This window comes from Cavia porcellus, unplaced genomic scaffold (genome assembly GCF_034190915.1).
Source record: "Cavia porcellus strain 051 isolate PalLab524CR breed Dunkin Hartley unplaced genomic scaffold, mCavPor4.1 scaffold_13, whole genome shotgun sequence".
Classification (NCBI taxonomy): domain Eukaryota; kingdom Metazoa; phylum Chordata; class Mammalia; order Rodentia; family Caviidae; genus Cavia; species Cavia porcellus.
In genome coordinates this window covers 22,633,627-22,646,438 of record NW_026947496.1, presented here as the reverse complement: position 1 = coordinate 22,646,438, position 12,812 = coordinate 22,633,627, and positions in this window count along the sequence as shown.

The following is a 12,812-nucleotide window of genomic DNA, read 5'->3' as shown; positions in this document are numbered from 1 at the left end:
TTCATATCACTGTGGCAGTTTCATTTTTATACTGGAAAACAATTCTGAGAGAGAAGAAAAATAACATACGTTACATGTGTTCTCCAAGCAACAAGTGTGCCGTGTCCCAAAGGCTGTGTGGTGCCCCGGGGTGTTCTACACCACCATCCTCCCTCAGCCCTCATCTTAGAAAGACTGCAACACTCCCCTGCAGCAGAGGAAGCGAAGGCAGCAACTGAATCCTCAAGGGTTACATGTAGGCATTTTCTAAATGTGTTTCATCAAGAAACAAACAATTTTTTAAAAGCAATCAATGTGTGGCCCTTTTTTTTCACTATTGTTATTTTCCACCACCATTTGATCCAATGTGCTACATTTTTACTGCCTTTCTTAACAGAGATGTCAAGTCTATTGCAGCCCATAAAAAGCAACCCATGATACAAAAACCTCAGAAATTAAAAGTGTGAGGGTGTTAGGGTACCATCCTCTGAATGAAGGGACATGGTCCAGATGAAACTTGTTCCCAGTATTTGCTCTAATCACTCCAGGGAACAAGTGTTGGAGTTGGTTAATTGCATAATGCCCAACTTGCAAAAAAAGTATACATATATATATACCCATATATATATATATATATATATATATATATATATATATACCCATATATATATATATATATATATATATATATATTCATCATAATGAACTTTTTAAAAACAGTCTTAGTGACACATACTGTAAGACCTTCCCACCATTTGTCAGACACATTAAAAAAACTCATTAATCAAGAAACTTCTCTGACTAACCAAAAGGATTTCAATAGTTTAAAACTGAAACTTAGTCATTGTGTTTTAGGCAACCACAGATTTTGTGTATTGGTATAAAGATATTTACTTACATGAAGTTTTCTGCCTTAGATTTTTGGTAGATACATTTATAAAATAGCTCCCCTCACTTTAAAAGCATTCATTATTTTTCTCCAAATTCTTTGGCAATCTAGGTAAAAAGACACAATTCTCTTCTCTCATTATAGTGAAAAGAATCTAAAAAGGGTTTTTGCCAAATGGACATTTCTGGAGTCAAAACTAAATAGACTTTAAAGGCTTCAGTGTTGTCCTAATTTCAAATCCAGAACTTAAGGCTAAATATCTGAATCTATATTCTTGGTTTTTCCAAGATCTACAGAAAATAGTTTTTTCTCATAAACTTCTAAACATTGGATTTATCATCTCATATCAAAGTTTCTGTTCAAGTTGTTTCCAGTCATATCAAGTAAACTATTTTCAAAATGAGACTTTCAACATAAGATCAACTTCTCTAGTACTTTATGTAACAACAGAAATATGCAATTGTATAGTAACCACTCAGAAATCCTTAAAAGGGATCCCTTAAAACATATATATCATATATGTGTTATATGATAAACATAAATATATATGTTTTATATCATAAAGCACCTGGTGCACTTTCACATAAATACAGTTAAGCATATAAACTGTATTCCTTACAAGAAGACATATGCATGTATGGAAATTCATAGGTATGGTTGTGGAAACATAGTGAGAAGGGTTAGAATGTGAAGAGAAAGAGTGAAACAATGGAAAATCTCTGAGTGTTTAGTAACAGGAGAATCCTACCAAGTGCCTTTTAACGTACACAGTATGAATAAAATATGGTGACTGTTTAAATTTTCATTACAATAAAACTTAAATTTCCATTAATCCCTCTGTAAATATTCCCTTCACTTTAAAAACCTTTAACCCATCGTTCTTGCCATTTCCAAAGCATTTCTGGATGTCTTCGTTTATGAGGGTCTTTAGTTGCACTCTCTTGGCTGCCTTGATGTCCTAAATCAGTTGAAAATATTTATATTTCATGATCATTTTGACTTTGTGGAAGAATCAGAAATTGATCAGTGATTGATGAAGTAATAAAATAGAGGAAGATGCACTGTAATTTTTTTGACAAATTGCGATCAATGTTTTGAATAGATTCAATGCAGGGAGACAGCCATGAGAAGACACTCAGAAAAGTCAGTTTCTAGAACTGCTTCAGAAAGTGGTAAGAATGATAGGATGTGTGTTTATGCTGAGAGAGGAGTATTTTGAAGGTGATTAATACCGTGTGTCTTTTATGTAATAAGACGTTTACAATTTAAACACTCACTATATTCTTTGATCAAAAAATTCAAACTGAAAAAAGAATATGAAGGAAGAAAGGAAAACAAGAGAGAAATAAGTACACTGAAGCAGGTACACCAATTATTCAAATGAGTTCGGGGGACGGAATGAATGGATGTAATGCAATACGTTCATCATAATCTTGGGAAATGTCTAAGAAAGACAACTAGAGATGGACAAACTGTTCCCTTATAACAAATTTTAAAATAGATGCTGGAAAACACGAGACATGTTTCTCTATCATTCCCTCACAAAACTGCAATCATTAAAGCCTAGTAAATTGTATTTGGTACTAGAAAATCAACTGTATAAATTCGAGAGATTTAACGTGGACAACAGTTTCCCAGAGTGAAGTCATTAATAAACAAATAATCAGTCGGAAGCCTAGAAAATGTGTTTTTTTAGCACTAGATATGCTGGTGAAACTGCAAATTAGTTTTTTAGATCAAACAAGTTATGTGAGAATAATTTGTAAAGTGTAAATCATAAAAGAAAATCCAGGAATTATTTTTACCAATATGCTTGAAATATTTCTAAGGGTAAGTAAACTGTCCACGGATGTCATTAATGCAGGAGCTCTGCTGCCTGTTTGGACAGCAGGAAGAGAAACTTATTTCATTCTCAGTGGTTAGGCAACACTTCTGAGAGCCTTACAGGGTATGATTTTCATCTCCTTCTGTCTGAAAGCCTGGCATGAAGGAGCACCGTGGTATATATGGAGTATTTGCATCTTCCCAAAATTCTTATGGTTCAATTCTAACTCCCAAGATGACAGAAGTAGGAAGTAAAAACTTTAGTTAGTGACTAACACATGGAAGAGGAAGCCTCATGAATGAATAGTGCCTGCATAGAAAGTGGGTCCTAGAGAACTTCCTTTTCTCTTCTGCCATCTAAAGAAATAAGATGGCCTTCTATGGATCAACAAGCAGGCTCTCACTAGATATCAAATCTTTCAGAGTCTTGATCTTGGATTCCTAGCCTCCAGCACTACAGTAGGTAAATTTCTGTGATCTATGAGAATTTGCTATGGCCGTCAGAATGAACAAAGACTGATTATTTGCCTTCTTGCAGAGCAGAATCAGGAGGATGGAATAGATAGTACTTGAAAAGAAATTTCAATTGGTTTAGGAACTGACTAGAAATATTTGTCATGGTTCTCAAACCCAATTATACTTTTAAGTAATGGCTAGAGAAGTTGATAATCTAAGGAAGAAGCACCTGACCTCAGGGTTCTGTGAAAGGCACTCCTGGAAGAGTGCAGCACAGAGTCCTGCAGAGAGGGAGCTTCCTCCGCCCACAAGGAGGTGAGTAGTGACCTTATACTTAAATCTGTAGAAATAGCCAAGAATTAGAAATCTTGCCCCATAAATGGGCAGCCAACTCCCTGTGAAGAACACTTGCATCCCTTCCCCAATCTTCAGGAAACTATTGTCCAGAGTGGACTCTTCCCAACAATTTTTTCCCAACTGTCAGGGACAGTTTCCCTGACCATGCATTGCCCTTAACACTTAAGGCATGAAATGAGATGGATTAAAAGATATTTCTCATCTCTTCACAGACACCTTTGTGGGGAAATTAGAGGGCTCACTTCCTCATACAAAGCATTCATGTATGTGAAAATAGCAATGACTTTCCTCAGTCAGATTTCTAATGCCTTTAAATATTTAAAACTGATAAAGTTCTCTAAAGGATATAACTGCATGTATGCCTAAGTGTATAGGACTGATAACCATATTACTAAGTTTTTGTTGTATAGTTGAACAGAACTGTTTGCAGTCTTGCTGTTTGAATGTCCACTTTGTATGTTTCACTTTTGTAACTTGAACAACTATTTGTAAGAGGACAATACGTAATTATTAACTAGTGATTTCGGACTGTTTAATTTTTTTGAAATTATGAATTATTTCTACCCCGTTTTTTTTTTTCTTTAAATTAAAAAACTGATAAAAGAAACATACACAGACAGTTGGCCCAAAAACTTATTTCTGATGCTTGGCTAAAGAGTTAAAAGACCATGAAAAGAGTCTGTCAGAAACAAAACACAGTCCCTATACAAAAAACACTACCAGGTTTTCTCAGTTCTGCAGGAATCAAAAGCCAATGGCTGGAAATCACTGGATCCCATGCTGAAGCTTGTGTTCAGTATGTTGTTTTGTCTGGCGGCCAAAGTGTGGCCAAAAAGAGAGCCAGAGGGGCACTCTTCACTGTGTTTTCATGCGGGGAGCACCTGCCAGGGCTGCTCTAACTACAGCTTTCCTGTCTCACCAGGGGTTGTTAAGAAATCCTTGCAAACACAACCTGCCACAGCGTGAAGAGTTCTGGATTCACATATGTAATCCTTCACTAAATCTACAAGTGCTTGCAGTGAATATCAAAACTATCCACAAGCTGAATATATTCTTCCAGTTGCACTCCTTGAATTCTATGGTGTGCATTTTAGCTTGTAAAAGAGTATCACTAAAAATGTATGTCACAAGAGGTAAATCCATTGAGTTTTGGGGAGAGAAGAATAGAAATCAGGAATAACTACTCACAGGGTACAGGGTTTCTTTTTGGAGTGGTACCATATAAAACTGAATAGAAGTAATAATTGCACAGAATTATGAGCACACTAAGTGCTTAGGAATCATTCCCTTTAAAAGGATTAAGTTTATACTATGTGAAATATGTTATTAAATTGGGATTGATGATGATTCTCAGAGGGAAAAAGCTGTGTTCGGGGGGGGATCAACTTTCAAGCTCATAAGAAAGCACAATGTTATCTTTTTGTATTGCCTGTAGGGAAACTGTCATACTCACACTCAGCCATATGAAATCATCTTCCAAACTCATGCAGTTTGGCCCAGCACTGAGTCAACAGTGAATGCTCCTCTGGGGCCTAGCAGTTGGCATTTAATATCTTCCTTCCTTTTGAAGTTCAGAAACAATGGAAATATTGTCTCCCATTTCCAGACTTGTCACAACTCTCACAGAAAGTTCTCTGTGAAGAGGTTTTTGTCCAATGTACTGATTGAAGTGTGTCCAATTATTACTGACATTGTACTTTCCCCCAGACTGACTTATTAAATGATTTCCATCTATATGACTCAAAAAACAAAACCTATTGGGAATTCACCTAATCTATTTTGGAGAGCAGCTCCAAGCACAGAAATTTCACATAGAAAGGAATGTATTTGAAGGGCATTTTTGAAATCAGCTGGTGTATTAGGGTTCTCTAGAGAAATAATAGAAGCAGAACAAACTCTGTCTATACGTCAGTTTTCCAAAGAACCAGTAGGATATATATATAGATATACATGTATATGAAGATTTATTATGGGAATTGGTTCACACAATTATGGAGAGCAAGTCCCATCATAAACTACCTAAAAGCTAATGAACGAGAAAGTTGGTGGTGTAATTCAGTCTGAGTCTATAGGCCGGATCCAGGAGAGCCACTGGTGTAACTTTCAGCCTGAGGCCAAAGGCCTGAGAATCAGGAACTTTAATGGCTGAAAGCAGAAGACAGATGTCCAAGCTCAAGAAGAGCGAGAATTTACCTTTCTTCAGTATCATGGTTTATGTCTGTGGCCCCCAGGCCTTATGAGTTTGCATTGTGTATTTGTGCATTTGCATTGTCTAGTGCTTAGATTGATGGTGTCAGTGCTACACCCACATAGGGGTGGAGCCAGGATGTGATGTAATGGCAGGAAGAAGGTGTGTCTTGCTCTTTGCTGGTTCCGGCTTGTTGTTTGCAGCTGGCATGAACTGCGGCCCAGCCATGCCCGCCTGTCTTGGAACCAACTGAGTGTGGACTGAAACCTCCAAAAACTGTAAGAAATAAACCTTTCCTTTCCCAACTTTGGGCTTCGGGTATTTTGTCTCAGCGATGAGTAAAAAGTAACTAAGACATTCAGTCTTTCCATTCTTTTTTGACCTTCAATATGTTAGATGATGACCTCCCAACTGATGAGATCTTTTTCTCAGTCTACTGATTCAAATTCTAATCGCTTCTAGAAATACTCTCACAGAAGTAATGTTTAACCATCTTCCTAGGCATTTTTTAACTCAGTCAAGTAACACAGAGTAGTAACTATACATATAACATACACGCACAAACATGCATATGTGTTATAAGGAATTGACTTCTGCAATTATGGAAATTGAGAAGTTTCAAGATCAGCCGCAGTCAGCAAGCTGAAGATCAGAAAGCTGACAGTGTAGTTACACTCCCGAAATCTATAGGCTTGAGACCCAAGAAGAGCTAATGTTTATTATCAAGGTCAAAGGCAGGAAAAGACCAGTGTTCCAAATCAAAACCATCAGGCATCAGGAGTTCCTTTGCCTTTGGTAATTTTGCTCTATTCAAAGCTTCAGCTGACTGGCTAAGGCCACTCACCTTACAGAGAACCATCTGTTTTCCTTGGTTCACCAGTTAAAATCTTAATCTCACTCAGAAATACCTCCATACATATCCAAAGTAATATTTGACTAAATTTTAGAGCAATTCATGATCTGGCAAAGTTTAAATAGAAAATTTACCATCACGCTTGGTCATAGAATCTTGCACGGAAGATTACATGTCCTATGGTTCCCAACTCAGAACTCCTAAAACAAGTGTAAACTGAATTACTGCTAAAGGGGGATTTAGATCTTTATTTCTCTAAATTTGTTTCTTCAAGAAATGCATGCAATGAAAATATTCAAGTGGTTTCCCAAGCCAGGTGAGCCATTTAGAATCAATTATGTTAACATTATTAACTTTGCATGATCAGTGTAAGTGCTTATAAAAATGAAAAGAAAGGGCAAGAAGAGTTCCAGGCTAGCCAGGTCACCGTCTTATAACTTTTCAGAACTATAGAAGTGTCCAGATGGGAAGAACTAAATGAGAATTGATCCCAGAGTAAACTGAAAATAATGTGGGCTGTTTTTGTGACAATGTATAAAGTAATCAATATAATTGGAAAAAATTCTATGCCAATAGAGATAAGTATATGTTAAATAATTCTCTTGAATAACAGAGGTTTAAGGCATGGGTTTGAAATGAAAGAATTTGGCTGAATTAAACAACCATTCTACACCCAATAAGAAAATTTGTATTTATTTATTAGTTATAAAATGGGGAAGGCAGCACTGCCTCTTAGATTCAGTATGTTGACTAATTCAAGTATGATTCAACAGTGGTAAGTGAGCGAAAATATGCGCCATCTTGGAAATTTGTGAGCATTTTGGGAAGTTATCACACACACTAAATAACCCTCTTCTGAGACTGAAGATTTCTGTGTTCCTGACAGACCTTGGGACATCAGGCCAAAGTCACAAACACAACTCCACAGAAAGGTCAGCTACAGATTCAATTTGTCTGCCCAAGGTGACAGCATGGACAAAGGAAGCAAAGGCAGATGTACCTGTCTCCCTGGACACTGATGTCCTCACAAAAAGCAATACATGTCACTGCACTGTCCACAAAAAGATTTTCCAGATTTTGGAATCCCTTTTCTGCTTCAGGCAAAAGAGAAAACATACATGAACGTATACAAGTCATATCAAGGTCATCCTTAGAAATTATAAATGCCTTACCTCATGATCCTATGACCAAACTGAACATGGGTCAGAAGGACAGCAGATTCATCCCCAGGGATCACTCAACTGCTTCTCTGTTTCCTTCTCTGTTTCCACTGCATCCTGGAAGGCCCAACTCCCACAAGTTCTGATTCCTAACTTTGGTTAACGCACTTCTGTCTTCGTGTTCTGATACTGGGTGTGGTCCAAAAACACAAACCCATCGTCCTAACACACTGTCCACCTTCAATGTGTCAACCTAAAATTAGCAGGAGAGAAACCATCTCCAAAGCAAAAAGATAATGTAGGAATAACAGAGAATTGCAACAGAGATAAAAATCAGTGGAATCAATGAATTGGTGGAAGATAAGCACGTTCAAGAGGGTGAATATGCAAGGGAAGATTTTAAAACACAGTAAGGAGGGCTGGGAGGCAGATCAGTGGCACAGTGTCTGTCTGGAAAGCATGAGGTCTTGAATTGATTCCTGGTTCAAAAAAAAAAACAGAGGAAGTCCATATAAACTGTTCTGCAACAAAGACCACTGGGTATAGGAGCTTGTTGCAGGAGCTTATATTAACTCACTGGTGATCACCATTGTTAGACAAATGTCCCCATGCAAGTGGCTTATATGAAATATAAGTTCTGAGGAATTCTTCACATAGTTCTAACATAGGCACATAAGTGCAAAGGTCCTCCATCACCATCTCCTGCTTCCGTTTTGCTAGAACTTTGACTTCAGTGATTTCATTTTAATATCGATGATGTTCACAAATATATATTCAATATTCTTTATATGCCTAAGACTTCACATCCTCTCTGTGAGTAGATCAGATCTCTTTGTTAATTAGCACGATATATACTGAGTATCCAAAAAAAAAATATTTAAGCCTCATGAGAAGTTTTTCCTGGTATTATCACCCACCACTCAGCTAGACTGCTGCCTAAAAGACCTCAGTAAAGAGAGTTATTCAATGAAAGGTGGGATTTTTTATTGCATTATTGTTATTAAAATTTGTATTCCAAGGAAAAGAGGTTCTCATGTCTTGACAGTCACTTATATCACAACTGGAGAGAAATAGCAAATTTTAGGAGAGAGGAAAAAATTAATAAAATAGCAAGCAACAGATCCTTGACCAATCAGTCCAGGACTCAGGGAGAACATGAAACATTAGATATCTGACAAAGTTGTGACAGAAAATGAAAAGAATAAGATAAATATGGAGCTGAAGAAAAGCAGTGCATAGAAGTGCCCTGGGATCTAATAAGCAACTGTTCCTTTGTTCCTCCCTCCTTTAGCACAAAAGTCAGAACACACCCCGTGGATCACAGGGGACAACAGTGTCTTTGCAAAGGACCATCGCTACAAAATTTAAAGGAGTGTAATAATGTCCTACAAGGTTAGTTGATAAACAATCAAACATTTTATGACATGATGACATAATGGCTTTTAATTGCTACACAAATTTTAAATGGTTTTTCAACTCTCATTTAGCCACAAAGCATTGGTTCGTATTATTTCCCCTCACACACACAGCTTGCCTCCAGAATTCCACCTTCTTGGACGTGCCTCTCTGTACAACTTGAGTAGATTAAGTCATAATGTATCTCAACCCATATCTTCCTGTGGGCTCGAGCCAGCATGAGAAACCAGTATCCTAATGTGTTGAAGAGAATGCTATGTTCTCTCTACCATGCACTAACTCTGTTCCAGTGGTGGAATTACACTCAATGATATGAATGTTTAGTGCATCAATAAATATACCTTTAGGTAGCAACACATTAAACAGAGCAGTCTAACATGTTAAGAGAGAAGAACTTTCTTTCAACAGTCTCAGTGATTTAGAGCAGAAATCTCAAACATTAATGTGCACACAAATCACCTAGGGATCTTGTTAAAATTTAGTTTCTGATTCAGTAGTTCTGCATTTCTAACATGTTCCCTGGTGATGCTGAGGCTGCCAGTCTACATACTCATATTCATACTCTGAGTAGCAAAATGTGAGAAGCAGCATGTGAAGGAAGATAAGACTGAGTAACAATAAAACTCCAAAGAAACATAAAATTATAAACTTCTAGTGACTATAAATAAATATGTGTGCATTCCTGAAATTGTTCCAATAGTCACTGTGAAAGGTAGGATTTTTTTTTTTTTTGATTCTTGGTTCAATTTATAGCTTTTACATGAAAAATTTGAGAAGTAAATTTGCACATGTAAAATCTATAGTTATCTTCCTGAAAGTTACAGTGTGTCAGTGCTCAACTTCATGGCTTTTTTTTCTTTGCTGACAGACTGAAGTTGTACTTTGTATTATAGTTTTATTTCTTTTAGAAACACATTGGAAAGTGGAGATGATCCCGGCATAGGGAAGAATAAATTTCATGGGGCTGGGGATTTAGCTCAGTGGTGTAAGCACTTGCCTGGCAAGCACAAAGTTGTGAATTCGATCCCTGGTACAAAAAAAAATAGACTTCGTATAGAAACTAAATTAAAAGAAAATTTAAAAGATGTTATCTAATTTCATTCTCCAATCTGATTAATAAGGAAACTGACCCCATTTTAGTTTTGTCAAAGTCACCTTTCAGTTCACAAATTAATCACTGGGAAACCTAGAGCTAGAATTATGAATTCTACACCTACAATTTATGGTTTTGTGTATCGTCCACAGTGTTAAGATTTTGCATTTTGAACTTTTAATTATTGGCAAACAATTTGCAATTATAAAACTTTAAAGAAAGTGAAAAGATGGGTTCTGATTTAGCATCTCAAGTGACTTACTGGAAAAAGAAAGCGTAATGTTCTCCTGCAGGTCTATCCTGCTACAATCAATAAGTCAGTCTTGTCCACATAGACCTAAGGGTACAGAAACAGAGACAAGGACTAGCTGTTTTGAAAAATGCATGATCAGTTATGAGTGCTTTAGGTTTAAAATAAGTTTCAGAGAACTCATTACGGAAATTACAACCAACATCCAAACAATCTTACTCAAGACAGGATCTGTTTCAAAAATGGGAATTCTATCATCCTGTGCCAGAGAACATTGCTAAGGATGCTTCCACTTTCTCAGAAACAGTTTGCTTGCATTTGTGTCAGGAAGAACAGAGAGACTCTCACTAGGTTAATTTTAGACCAAATAAAAAAAACTTTCTCTGAAGCCTTGTCCTATGTGCAAAATGAGAAACTGTTAGCTGCATGTGAGGTTCAAAACAAGGCTCTTATTTATTTTGATCTTCTATACCATTAGCAGACATTCTGGAGCATATTCTTTTCCAGTTCCTGATATCTTTGCATTAGGTACTGCATATTTATTAATAAAAAACAGTTCTAGATGACAAGGATAGATGGAGATTTAAAAGTACTCTTACCTTAAGAAGCTTGGGGAAAAATAGATATGTCCATAGAAAGCACCTAAAGAGAGCAAAGAACTTGACCTTGCCTCGGTATTAAGTAACATAACCTCAAGCTTCCAGAATGGAAAGATCCACAGCCTCAGCACATACTCTGACCCTAAATTCTCTATGTTCAAATCATGGCTTCTCCAGTTACTATGTGAACTGGGCAGGTTAATTAATATCTTTATGACTCAATTTTCCCATTTGTAAGATCATGGCAGCACAGTAACTGCTCACATAGTTAGCATGAAGACTTTAATGGATTATACTGATAAAGATATCAGAATCCTGTCTAGGACAGATAAATGCTACAGATATGCTGGTTGCTTTAATCCCTTTTCAGTGGTTGACACTGCTTGATTTCCAGTGCCTTGATTTATTACAGTCTTTCCAGAACCTACCTGGTAAGGGAGCAAATCAGAGAAACTACAGTCACATAGTTGGAATAGTCTAGCTGTCTACCTGTCATGGCCATGGGAGGAGGGCTGAAACACCCATCCCCAAATACAACAAAAGCACAACCAAAGTTTGCTCTGTGTGGTTCACATTGTCTCAATTTGTCATGTGTGCCAGACCAGCTACAGCAAACTGACTGAAACCACTGAAAGCAGGCTCAGCCTAGTGGGCGTAATCTGTTCCCAGAAACTTTGGCAAGTACTTCATGCTTAGACCAGATTTGATTTACAGTACAAGAAAGAATGGAAGGGAGAAATATTAAAATAAAGTGCAATCGTGTTGCTATTTAAAATGGTTACTGCCAGCAGTATTGCAAAATAATGCTGGCCCGCAACCAGCGAGCTGCACCTGCGTAGATTCCAGCTGTGGAATACTGGAACCCTCAGTGTGATTGCTCAATAATTCTCCTATTTAGCACCAATGGCAAAATTTGGCAAATCTCATGTACACACAAACACACACACACACACGTACACACACACACATATTCACACACAGATACATGCACGCACACATACCCTGGTAGTTTGCAGTGCCCTGTATCATTAAGACACCAAGACATTCTGTTTAAGATTGTCAAAAGGGTTCTCTTTTATCATTACCTTTAGAAAATACTTTTCATTTTACTCTCTGAATGGAAATTATGCCTGGATTTCTATCCAGCCTTGTCGAGCTCCTGTTCAATCAGGCAGCATGTCTACAATGAATATGGCTTTATTTCCTCAGTTTAACATCTGTACACCTCTACAAAGTTTGTCTACTTTGAGGAATATCCATTTAAAAGCCAAGGTGTAGGATTCATTCATGTAGTTAGTGTAGTTTCCATTTTCTGATCAATTCCTAGTGAGAAACATGGCTATAATAATGTCACAGGATTCAGTGAGTATGTTGTATAAAGGATCTGTGTTGATAATGTCTTGGAGGAACTGAGTTTGGGGCAGGAGGACTGGGTATTTAGCACAGGTTAAATCACTTAGCAACACCCTACCTGCTTCCCCGGGACAGGATGCTTTCTGGACCACAGTTTGCTCCTCTGTATAACAGGAGTTACAGAGCCCATCCTGCCCAGCTCACAGGATTGCTGCAAGAAATCTAGTAAAACACACAGGAAAAAAGTTGTGAACTGTAGGATACCTTAGATACACCACCCACAGGGCTAAATTAAAACAAGAACTTATTTTAAATCCTAAGAAAGTATCTCAGAAAAGAGGTAAGGTGTAAGTCTTCATTCTTACCTCTTTATAGTCACTCATATTAGCGATCTT